Source organism: Cyprinodon tularosa, unplaced genomic scaffold, assembly GCF_016077235.1.
Source record: "Cyprinodon tularosa strain WSP-4 unplaced genomic scaffold, ASM1607723v1 ctg55, whole genome shotgun sequence".
NCBI classification, from domain to species: domain Eukaryota; kingdom Metazoa; phylum Chordata; class Actinopteri; order Cyprinodontiformes; family Cyprinodontidae; genus Cyprinodon; species Cyprinodon tularosa.
In genome coordinates, this window is record NW_024039285.1 from 693,328 (window position 1) to 706,479 (window position 13,152).

At 38.6% G+C, this 13,152-nt stretch overlaps 1 long non-coding RNA gene across 1 annotated transcript; it reads right to left on the reverse strand.

Annotated features, from left to right (window-relative positions):
- Nucleotides 1–7,069: 7,069 nt before the first annotated feature.
- Nucleotides 7,070–12,315, reverse strand: LOC119796451. Its single transcript, XR_005282471.1, has 3 exons — nt 12,245–12,315; nt 7,779–7,981; nt 7,070–7,607 (listed from the first exon to the last, which is right to left on the reverse strand). It is a non-coding gene; the product is annotated as an uncharacterized LOC119796451 (long non-coding RNA).
- Nucleotides 12,316–13,152: the final 837 nt, after the last annotated feature.

A 13,152-nucleotide genomic window follows, 5' to 3' on the forward strand; every position in this document is an offset into this window, starting at 1 on the left:
GCTGCCGCTCTGCTAATTCCATGACAACCTGTGTGCTACTGTTACATTTCAGAATGCTTCTATTATTCCCAGTGCCCCTTCTAACTCCCATTAAATAAACACGCATGCACACCCATTTCAACCCGATGGTGCACATGCATGCAGGGTGTCCTTCTCCTTCAGTCGCTTCAGTCTTTCAAGGAACCTCCTATCAGAGAGTCAGGCCCGATATCTTTCGCTCTAATAATCTTCTAGAAACGCAGCGTGTGGCCTTGGCGTCCCTAGATGCTCCCTGCACAAGATGCCTCTCAATAGACTTACAAATTGACCATAAACCCTCTATGTAAACATATATAAACACAGCTACAGTTGTGCTACACTTTATTAAAGATATATTTTGTAATTATTCCTCCCAAAAAAACCAATGATGGTTATAGCTTCTGTAATTATAATCCAGAAAAAAAGAGATCCATGTGCTCATCTTCCTAATTGGCTTGGAGATCCTTTGCTTTATTCACCTCATGATAAAAGGCCGGAAATATCAGTTGAAGTGTTAGCTGAGAGGGACAGACAGCATGAGAAATTGTGGCGACAAAAGACGGAGAAGAATGGACGTCGGAGAGGAGGACCAGCAATTAAAAAAAAAAAAAAAAAAAAAAACAGAATAAGGAGTGCTGTGACACAAAATGAAAATAGACAAAGCGCATTAAGGGTATTATGTGATTTTGCACTAATGGGATGTTAGAGAACCTAGCTGTCTTAGCAGTGAAAAGAAAGAAGGGGAATGCTGAGTCGGGAACCCAAAAATTTTCAAGTGGTTTCAACCCCACCACTCCGAACACTCAGCTGATGAATTAAAATATCCAAAAACAAATTTAGATAGCTGTGACAAACATATGACTGAGAGCAGGGGTTAAAAATGAAGCAAATGCATTCAGTTTTGGTACTTTTCGAAATTCATCCATCCAGCAATTTGTTGCTTTTGTGGGTCTGACTCAAACACAGAGTTCTAGATAGATAGATAGATAGATAGATAGATAGATAGATAGATAGATAGATAGATAGATAGATAGATAGATAGATAGATGCTCTCTGATGTCCATTTGTCCATCTTTTTTGTATTTAAAGCTTGCTTATATGTAGGAAGCGCTGCTCTAAATTTGTATCTTGTTCTTTGTATTTAAACCTTTGGAATTAGCTTAAAATGGTTAGGAACCCTCAAAATCTATGTGTGGAAAAGGATTTCATTTAGACATTTTTATTTGTAGAAACCGTAATGATAGGTTAAAAGCTCACTGTATAGCTACTGCAGACATGCAGCAGAATTAAGATCAAAATAATGTCATATAAATGAAAACACATGCAGCAGGTTCTTAGAAAGGAGGCATGATTGAGAGTTGCAATTGAAAGAGGAAGTATAGAAGGTCAAAAAGTGATCTTTATTTTCTTAAGAATTTTTACCTCTGCTATTAGCCAGTGGTAGTTTCTTAACCTTTTTGGTCCATAATCAAAGGCCCCAATAAACCCCCCTCCTCTCTCAAATGGAATTAGACTAAAATTACAGCATGAGGTCATGGCTCCCTGGCAATGAACTCAACTACTCCAAAAAAGTGGGTTAGTTAAAGGAAAAACATGAAACCTTTGAAGATTCATGGTTTGGTACAGAAATAATCATAAGAAATAAAGCAAATTATATTTACTGAAGTATGTCAGAGCACATTAAAGCCAGAAACCTCAAACTGGGAGGACTACAGCAGGGTTTTTATGGAAGCGGCCCCTTTCAGCATCTTTGTGATATTTCAGAGGAACTAAACATAGCATGGCTGTAAAATACACGTTGGTACTTGCAACAAAAAACACACTAAGAGAGAAAGTTTGTATAGGTAGGTAGATCCAATGAGCTGATTGTGCACAAATTGTTATAATGCAAAAAATGCACATTTGATTGGCCCAAGGGGAAATGAAAAAAACAAAACATTGTTTTTTTTTCTTGCATTATTGGAAGCACAGTGCATTGTGGTGGGAGGCTGTATTTTTTTCTCTTGGGCTACATCTGGATTTCTAACATAACAAGAAAAGGGTCTTTTGCTTTACTTGTGGCTGTTCTTTATCCACCAGCCACAGTTATCTACATTTTTTTGTTATAAATTCACTGGGCCAGGGTTTAATTGGTTGAAATTATAGATGTCCTTCTCAGCCATAAAGTATTCATACCTAGTGTTTTCATAATGTTAAAACTACATGTATTTCCCTGGAATATTATGTGATGTATTGACCCAAACCAGTGAAAGAAAGATATTGGATTGCTTTAGTAAAATACATTTACATGTGAAAAGTTAAACAATCAGTTACACTGAGACCATTATACTTAAAAATCTCTAAATAACTCCTTTTACTAATCATTATGATAAAGTCATGTGATTTTAACCACAAATAAACAAATTAGTAAACATAGCTTTCTTCAGTCCACCATTTAAAAAATAGAAAAAGACTATGGTCTGCAAATCTACCAAAGTCAGATAGCTCTCTGCAGATACTCCGAAGGAGCTGCAGATCCACCTCAGTAGAGTTATTGTCAAAAGGGCACTCCACAAGTATGGGCTTTAGGAAAGAGTGAAAAGACCAAAGCCATTACTGATAAGTATGTACAGTAAGTAATCCCATTTCTTTTAGCTAGGAACCATGTAAGGCAATAGCAAGGCAAGTTTATTTATTTAGCAAAAATTGTTGGGATCCGGAGGCTTGCCCACCAGAGGGCACCAAGGATCCCTTCCTGAGGGCTTGTGCTCACCTGCAACACCTGTTTTCCATCTGCTCATCAAGAGGTCCCTACTTAAGGAGGTGGAGAGCTTCACTCCAGTGCCAGAGTGTTTGCCAGTTATGGTTAGCAAGCCGGAGCCAACCTGCCTGTCTGAATCTCTGACTCCCTGAAAACCTGAACCTGATCTGTTTGTCCTCTCTGCTTCCCAGGTTGTACCTGCCTGAAACCAGAAACCCTGAAGAGTTCCGCTGTTGGAATTCTGTCTGTCTGATCTCTGAAGAACTCTGTAGAGTCAAACCAGTCAAAGAACTGCCTGCCTGCTCTCTGAAGAATCTGGAAGGGAAACTAAAACCTGTGATCTGCAAACCAAGCTCTGCCTCCACCAAGCCCTTAGCTTGCCGCCTGCCTCTGGACCCTCCTGGTTTCCCCCCTCTGCCGCTCTGCTCAAACTCCAGAACAGGTACAGACCTGCACCTTCACATCCTGCAAATTACCTGGACATCAGCTAACTCCTCTGTCCCCCTCTGCAGTGAACCCAGTCGTGACCAGTCCTGGATCTGATAACCCTGGATCTGTCAATTCCCTGTACAGTGTTCTAACAATAAACCTTTGAACTTTTTCCCTGTCTGATGAGTGTTCTGCACGTGGGTTAGGAACCTTTAAACAAACATGACAAAAATAAGTACATGGAAAATTTAAAGTACTTTACATGAATTAAACAATAAAACAGAGGAAAAATAAATGCAGAATAAAAGAAAATTAAGATAAAACATGATAAAAGCAGGTAGTAAAGCAAATAAAACAGTTGCACCCCAATCTTAAACTAATAATACCTCCGTTAACAGTTTAACCTCAACACTCAAAGGCAGTTCTTAACAAAGGAGTTTTAAACTTTGATTTTTTTAAAAAAACGCAGGCTTGCAGGACTTCCAGTCTACTAGGAGTTTGTTCCAGATCAGTGGAGCATAGGAATCAAATGCTGCTTCTCCATGTTTGGTTCTAGTTCTGGGTGAACAGAGTAGGCAGGAACTAGAAGACCTGAGTGGTCTGGGATATGAAAAACTGATAACAAATCTGTTATGTATTGAGGTGCTGATCCATTCAGTGATTTATTGAAGAACACAAGGATTTTAAAGTCTATTATCTGAGCTACAAGGAGCCTCTAGAATGACTTCAGAATCAGGCTGATGTATTCTACTTTCTTGGCTCTAGTGAGAACACAGGCAGCAGTGTTTTGGATCAGCTACAGCTGGACTTTGCAAACCTTTGAAGAGATAAACACATGAATACAATTTTTATAGATCCCACTTGGACATTAGTCCTGGCAATTGTGGCAAACCCCTTTTGGTAGCTGCTAAATATTGAGCCTAAGGGAAAATAGAAGAACAGAACTAGAAGCAGAGCCACAGCTACAGTTAGATGGTTTCGGGGGTCCTGTCAAAGCTCAAACAATGATCCGACTGAGAATGTCTTCATGCATTCTGACTCAGTTCAAGCTATTTTGCAAAATAAATAAAAAAAAGGTCAAACATTCAAACATGTATGTTTCTGAGGAAAGCTGTTGGTAAAATTCTACAGAAGAATTGCAGCCTTTACTTTAGTAAAAGATGGTTCAACAAGGTTGGATTTAAATTGATTTTAAGGCTTTTCACCTAATTTAATAAAATAATAGAATGTTGCGTAAGGTAATATGTAGACGTAAATTTTTCGATGTATCCATTGATTCCTAGCACCTAACTCTGGATAATTCATTGAGTTTATGCCATGTTCATCAGTAATCAATAAACACACAAGCTAAATAAAATAGAAAACAGTGTTTGCCACTTTTAAGCCACATCAGCCGGAGTACAAGGCTTCCACACTGCACTTAATTTTAATTTGACCCTCTGCTTTAGAGTTTTGTTGCCTTCACAGCGCGACAGTTTGGAGACGTTCTCTGGGTGACCAAAAACAAAATGTACCCTGGGGTTTAGCTGAGAAACTTTAATCAAAGCAATTAAGAGCCAGTTTTTTATGTACAGTGGGAAGGAGCCAGTTTAATTAAGGCTAAGCAATAAGAGCTGGTTGTTTTTTGTCTTGTTTGTTGTCTATTTTTTCTTCCCATAAATGGTCTTTATCACGCACAGCAAAAAAGAAAAAAAAAAACAAGAGATAAATGAAATGACTTCATGTCCATTCATCAATACCACTTACGGAGTAATGGACCCGCAAACCACCGCGTCTAAAGAGCAGCAGCAGTCAAACTGGAGAGGCGACACTTGTAAAGCTTTTTACTGTCGTTCTGTTGTTTCAGCTAAAGTGGATATCTGTTTGTTTGTGTTTACTGTGTGGGCAGAAATGCTTTTCCAAGCTGAAGATATACCAATAAGTGCATGTATGAGGAAGGATTAACAGCAAGAACTTTAACCTTAAAATCCTGCTTTAAATTTTACACACATATTTTATAGATTTGTGTTTTCAAGAATCCAAGTGCAGTGAACCTGTTCACTTATATGAATTTTAATAAATCCACAGCCCAAATATAAATTAGACCTTCAAATAACAGAGGCTAGTTTTAAAAAGGGATACCAATTAAATTAATGTGAATTTAATAATCCCGTTACAATCTTTCTTTCATCACATGTGACAATAATGTTGGGTTGTTGTTTTTTTGTTTTGTGTTTTTCATTTTACAAGATGTGGTACTTGAGATGGATGAACTTTTTTTTAACATTTGGTTGTTCTTTTAAGGCAGTTCGTGAGAAGCTTAATCTTATAAAAATAAGGAAATTTAATTTTTAATGAAATCCCCAAGTTTGTTTATTTTAATGCAAGTGAGTTTAAAAGCATGTGTCAAAATGACCAAATTAGATTTTTTTGAAAGCTTTCTTATATAAACTTCTCCTTTACTGCGGTAACAATATGATACAAAAACAACCCATAAAGTTCATTTAGTAGAATGTGCATAAGAACTGATGGCACTCATCCTGAACAGACTGATTTTAGTCCCTCTGATAGAATCTGGGCCATCAGTAGCAGCACCTCATGGCACCAGAACAGTTTCATCTTACCTACTGCTTGTTTGATGAACAATGGTCCATCTTCTCCCAGCTGACAGCTCCACTCCAACACCCCATTAATTACTTTTGTTTACCTACCTACCTACCTACCTACCTACCTACCTACCTACCTACCTACCTACCTACCTACCTACCTACCTACCTACCTACCTACCTACCTACCTACCTACCTACCTACCTACCTACCTACCTACCTACCTATATACATACATACATACATACATACATACATACATACATACATACATACATACATACATACATACATACATACATACATACATACATACATACATACATACATACATACATACATATTGGTTTCCAGTATAATACATTAAATGCATTTTTTGAAGCTCTTATTAACTTTTAGTAGTAAAGCAAGTATAACACAGAAATGTTCAATTTAATCCATAATAATTTTTCAAGGTTACAAATAATTATAGCACTGGGGGCATAATAAAAGTTTAAATAAACAAACAAAAAATAAAACAACAACAATGTTTGTTCCAACTCTGAAGAAAAGAAATGAAATCTGAAATATTTGAACATTTTCAATATGAGACAGGAATGAACATTTTAATAGATTTTTTTTAGGGGGAGAGATATACATATTTTAGAGTAATTTAGGGGAGGGACATTTTAAATAAAATAAAGCTGTCTCCCCCTCACTTTGCTGCTCTTTGAAGTGTTCCTCCTGGGGTTGAGCCCTCAGTTTATTCAATTATTAGTTGTATTTTTGTCTTCTTCCTCTCATTTAAAGACAGCTGATAAACATTTTTTTCAGCATTTGTTTTTACCGGCAGCTACTTTACCCCATAGAAAAATGTCACCTTTCATAATACTACTTGTTTTCCTGTCGGTTAATAAACATTGCTGTAGAGAATATTTGCTGGTAGGTTGGAAACAACGGTGGACCAAACTACGTGGTTAAAGTGGTCATGATCTTTTAATAATAAAGAAATGGGTTTCATATTTATAATGTAGATTGCTTGTTCTGTGCTTTTATTTATATATCACAGTATAATCATTTTATTCTTAATAATAATCATACCCTATGTTTTCTCTGGGATTTCTGTTTAATTGCTTAAATAACACCTCAACTTTACCAGGAGTGTCCATATTAGTTTTTCATTTGCCATATATAATGTGAACCCTGTATTTTAAAATTATCTATGATTCATAAAAATATAAGGGAAAACAGAGAATGCAAAATCCATCTTTTTAAAGAAGAAAAAACAGAAGGTAACAAAATAAAACCTGGGATCAAATATCTTATTGTTTAAGTACTGCTAAAACACTTATCAACAGCCAATCAAACAATTGGTACAGATTACACAAAGCAAGCTGTTGACTGATGGATCCCTTTTGGCAGGGAGCTGTCTGAAGATATCACCACCAATCCTTTGCTCACTGCCTGATCCTGCACATCCAACTTCAGCGACCTCAGCTGTAAAAACACAACGTGTTCACTTTTCCTTCACCTCCTCTTCTTCCCTACCCTGTCCTGCTGGGCGAGTAGAGGGGGTGTTAACGTAGTGGGTTTTTTGTGTTGATATCCAGATGCTGAAGTACGAAGGGAGCTTAATAATTTAGAGGCTGACTTGGTTGAGCGCCTAGAGACACGCCTCAACATGTCCTTCCCTTTGTGCCTTCTACTCCCGTCCTGACTTTTAGTTTGCACAAGGCGATGCAAGAGAGTGAAAGTTTATGTTATTCTCCAGAGCGTATCAGTTCGTTCACGTTTATGCAGCCAAAAGGTGTTTTGTTGAAAGAAGCAGGATCAGGAGTCAGGTGCATTCTTGCTCCTTTTTGGGAAAAGAAGAAGAGAAGTTTAGCAAAGAAAGAGAGGTCAATTGAAATGGTATTGAGTGAAAGAATGAGGAGGATAGTTCTCCCTCCTTCAGCCCCTCAGGCTCCATAAAATTGCAGCGGGTAGTGAGCCGTCCCCCTGGAGCATCACAAGCATAAACACTCACTCATGAATGGTCTGCATTGAGCTGCCGCTGGAAGGGGATGCAGAGGTCACCAGCGGACCCCTCCTAGTGCAGAGAGGTCACCACACTGACCGCCCTCAACACAGCAACATGTAAAAAGTTGAAGTTGAGAGTTCAATTCCCCTTCTTGCTCTTCCATCAAACCTCACCCCCTCCTGGATCCCTACAGAGAGCCTCCCGCTGCGCTGTAAGAGAATAAGTGATTATTTGTTCAGACTGGGGAAGTCTTCAAGCATTAGGGACAGAGCATCAATCTGCCAGACTGTGAAAGTGCCTGCAATAACAAAAGCAGGTAACAACTGTGGAAAGTTTTCCATAAGGTAAACATGCACCTACTGTGGTTAAGGCACGCGATCATAAACTGATAAATTGCTTTCTCCTTGAAAAGAGTGAGCTTAAGCACCAGTCTGAACCCTCAGTCAGCTGTAAATAGGGTGGAAAAGTGGGGAAAGATGAATGAGTTTGACAACCTCAATTTTAAGCTCCTTTCATGAAAGTTTGCTTTCTTGGTTTAGCTTGGATGGAAGTATCAGTTAGTGTTACTGATAAGTTTCCCTAAAAACATTTCCATTTTACCAGAAAAAACAGCAAATACAGCAAAAGTAGGATGTTTTTTCTTTGAAAGACTCGCAGTGGGAAACAACTTGTTAAACAGTACATTGTTGGATGTAAAAGTGCTGGTTTTCATAGGCAGAGCCAAAAAAATAGTTTCCCTTAACTGCAAGTTATGTTTAGCCAACATTATCTCCTGCTCATGGTTGACATGCACTCTAAATGACTATACTCAGAAAGTTGAGGCAGAGACCAAAAAAGAAAACAGTATCCCATGCTTCAAATGTCACATTCACAAGAACATTTGTAAAAGGGGAAGGCTATGGTACAGCCAAACCCCACAAGACATCTCCATCCTGCTGAACTAACAGGCCAGGCGAGGAGAGCATTGATCAGAGCCAGTGAAACTCATAGTAACTTCAGAAGAGTGGCATAGATCCCCAGCTACTTTGAACACCACTAATCTGTATTTTATGGAAGAGCCATAAGGGGAAAATCAAAGAAGTCTTTGACGTCAAATTGTCTTGCACGTTTTATATTGGTCTCTGCTCCCACACTCTTTAACCAAATGACTGAATAAGATCCTCACAATGTGGTCAGGTTCTCTAGTGTCCTGCTAATGATATTATTTTATTAAGGTGTGTTGAAGCAAATCCACATCTAAAAGGTGAAGGACATTGAACCTCAAGAACCGGAATTAAAGATGTTACATATATAGAAGATGCGTCGTTTGTAGTTTAACCACAAGTAGGTAAAGGACTCACCAAACACATTGAAAAATACCACAAGGTGTGGTGGAAAACTAATTCTAGTCATCGCTCTGACCACATGATCCCGTCTTTGAAAAATGGTGGTGGTGGTGGTGTGGGAGGGGCTTGGCCTAATCTCAGCAGGGATAGGGAAGAATGGCTAGTTCTGAAACTCTCAAAAACTGGCTTATACCAGTTAAATAATCTTGACCAAAAAATGCTTTTATAGATTGCAATAAACATTTTAAAGCAAAACTGTGTAACTTTTGACCCAAGTATCACCTTAATATAAGTAATAATAATAATAATAATAATAAATAATAATGTTTTGTCCATTTTTGTACCTCCTAGAGTCATTGTCTTTGGACCATATTTCAGATGGGGGGTCCTAAGTTTGCTTTCTGAGCATTATCTCCCTACGCTACGTAAAGGAGGGATAATAACTGGGTTTCCTCTTTCTAACCCTTCGTCAGCAAGTCCCCCTTAGATGACCCATCCTCATTAGGGCTGCAGTTAACAATTACTTTGCAAATAGATTAATCTGTTGATTATCTTTTCGATTCATCAATTGTAATTAGAAAGCAAAAGATTCCTTAAAGAAGACTTTTTGTGAAATTAAACCAAGTGAAAATAAAGCTTTCCCACTTCAGTAGCTCTAGATAGAGCATATTGACAGAAGAAAAATGTTGTTTTTTTTATCTTAAATGCAAAATGTTTACACAATCTTTTTTACCCATTTTTGTATCTTTCTGCTCAAGGTGGGTTGCTCTGTCAGTTAAAGACATATTTCAAAGCCGTTACACTCAAGTTAACAATTAATCAATTACCAAATTAGTTGACGATTATTTCAATAATTGATCAATCACGATTAATCTGATTAATTGTTTCAGTCCTAAACATCATACTCAATCAATACATTTCTACAATGAACATTCAAATCATATCTATGGGGCACGCTTCTCACTATGGAACTAGATCAGCGTCTGCAACCTGCGACTCCAGAGCCACGTGTGTCTCTTTGGCACCCTCACCATGGCTCCTTTAATTATTAAGGCATTGGCTAGGTGCTTCAATTTTTTTAGGTGGGCTACCTGTAGACTTTCATCCTTTATATGTATAATGGATCAATGAGCTTTACTCTCTTTCCCTGTTATAAAGGTTAAATTATCATTTTGCTTCTAAGTTAATACAATAAACAATTAAAGCTTGGAACAATTTCTCAAATTGGCTCTTTGAATTAAAAAATTCAAATTAAATTAAAAAATTCTGATCCATCCATCCATCCATCCATCCATCCATCCATCCATCCATCCATCCATCCATCCATCCATCCATCCATCCATCCATCCATCCATCCATCCATCCATCCATCCATCCATCCATTTCCTATGCTTAATCCTTGTTAGGGTCGCAGTGGGGCAGGTGCCTATCTCCGGCAGTCTAAGGGCAAGAGGCAGGTTACGACCAGGACAGGTCTGTCACAGTCTGTCACAGGGCAATACAGAGACACACAAAGACACACAACCATGCATAAACACACACGGCCAATTTAGAGTGGCCAATTAACCTAACAGTCAGGTTTTGGACTGTGGGAAGAAGCTAAAGTACCCAGAGAGAACCCACACATGCAAGGGAAGAACATGCAAACCCCATGCATAAAGACCCTTGGCCGAAATTGAACAGAATCTTCTTGCTGCAAGGCAGCAGCGGTACCCACTGCACCATTGTGCAGCCCATGTTCTGAACTATTACATTAAAAATAGCCGTTTGTGCTACTTCCACAGATGATCTCGCTCTTGAAATGGAATTGAACGTTTCAGATTAGCTAGCTGAATGAATGTAAGGGGTAGAGCGTAGCCGCCTGTGGCTGCCTGTCACAACTCTGCGCGGATGACGTCATACACTCGCCACTTTGTTTAAAAAAAATATAAATATTAAAAATATTACCGCAGATGTCTGGGGGACAGTGATTCGCCTACATGTTATGAATGCTGGCGTACCATAAATGATAAATTATGAACAGTTTAGCTTGTGCCTTGAACTCGTTGCTCATAGGAAGATGTTACTTGGATATAACAAAACCAAATATCTTCAGAACGGCTCCAAATGACACAAAATATGGGTGAGTAGAACATGATGTAAAACAGCGTTTGTTCCCCTTTAAACCATGAGAGGGGTGAGGTTGAGGACTGAATTGGTTTTGAAACAATAAATGTTTAGAACTGTGGTTCACCTTTAGAGCAGTAAACTACCAATTGGTGCCTACCGTCAACAAGGGCTGTCTTCTTGCTATCCTTGCCCGTAGTAAAGTCGAGTTGATTTCAAGAATACTGATTGTCCTGTCAACATAACTATGCCACCTGTGGGGAGTCTTTACAGTTCCTGCAGAGTTAACCTGGGAAGTTGTAAAATATGAGGATACTTTTGAAATACCGAGCTTTATCGTATCCATTTCAAGCTAATGTCAGTTACTCTGCAGGTCCTCTGACCTTTTGTGTGCAGCGTTTGTTCAGGTGTTCCTCATCCCACCATCATATCTTTCTTGACCATTTCTAATTTCACAACTGAACAGCCAACTGACTGACAACTTGAACTCCATCCTCACAGGGTAAGTAAAACTTGACTTGTCCCCATCTTGCTCTCATAATATTTTCAGATGGTTGTGCCAAACATTTGCAGAGAATCACTAATTGGGTTCTTTTGTATGAGAAGGCTATAAAAACAGCATCTAAATTTGTTTAAAGTCTGCCGCTGTTTCTCTAGCCGTGGCTGTTTCACAAACGATACCCTGGAAGGTCTTTTGGTGGCTGTTTGTTTTTTTCTGATTCATGTACTGAACGGCTGCTCCTGCAGCCAACTCAAACAATGTGAAATAACAGATTTGGAGCACTTCATGAAAACTGGATTATGTATTTAGCTGTGGATATAAAAGCTAAGAAATTATGACCTGTGTGAACAAAGTTTTGATTATTATTTTTTACAGTTAATAGACTAAAGCCTTTCAAAATGGCTTTAACTTTATTCCATAAATCCTGTGGATTAAACAATCATCAAATGAAGTCTAAACTAATAAAGCAATGTTGAAATGATGTATAGGCACGTACCCTGTCACCAGATTCTAATAAATTTGACTTTGAAGGTTCCCACCTTTTAGCCCGATCTGTCCGTCCTTATAAGTGACTCTGCATTCACGTGAAACGAGGCACTTAGGGGGTCCAAGACCTGCTCCAAGTCAAGCATGAGCACATATGTTACACAAATCAGCACGCGTCCATTCCTCTGCCTGTCAACACAGGGGGTCGGGTTACTGCGGCTGGTGAGGGAAGAGGAGTGAAATGCAGCGGGGCTGGGATGTAGCAGAGCAAACACATAAATCTACTCATCTCAGCCTTAGTGATATGTTAGCAGTGGGACATTTCCTTCCTTTTACCTCAGCATTCGTCCATACTGTCTTTTGCAAGTGTTAAATCAGCTCAGCTAAGCATATAAGGGCTTGCGAACCTCCAAAAAAAAAAAAAAAAAGACTTGATGTACAAGTGTATGGAAAAACAATGTCACAACTGCAGACCAAATATTACATTAAGACATGGTGGCTTTCCAAAGAGAGGAACCTACAGTTGATGTTTTGGTAACTCTGAAGCAAATTACAGGATAGTCAGTTCAAAAGGGGAAACAAGAAAGTCTCCTTTTTACAATTTACTTCAAAACAAGCTTAGCATACATGCATTAGAAGACGCTTCATTCAGACGAGATGAAAATTGAACAGTTGTACTTGAAACTAACGCTCCACTTTACCCTGCCATATGCTCTAGGAGACATTGCTTATTAGTTATTACTTTTTTTTCTGCAGGGACAGAGAAGCTGGGCAGGTTTTACAGAAGATTGACGGATGTAAATACAGGACAATCCTGGAAGCAAATTGGTTAGAGGCTGCAAAAGAGTTGATACTGGGTGGAAGGACACCTTCCAGCAACAAAAGGAGTCTAAACAGAAAACCAAAGCAACAATGGAATGGTCTATATTCAAGAATGCAAAACCCAGTAAAATGACCCAGT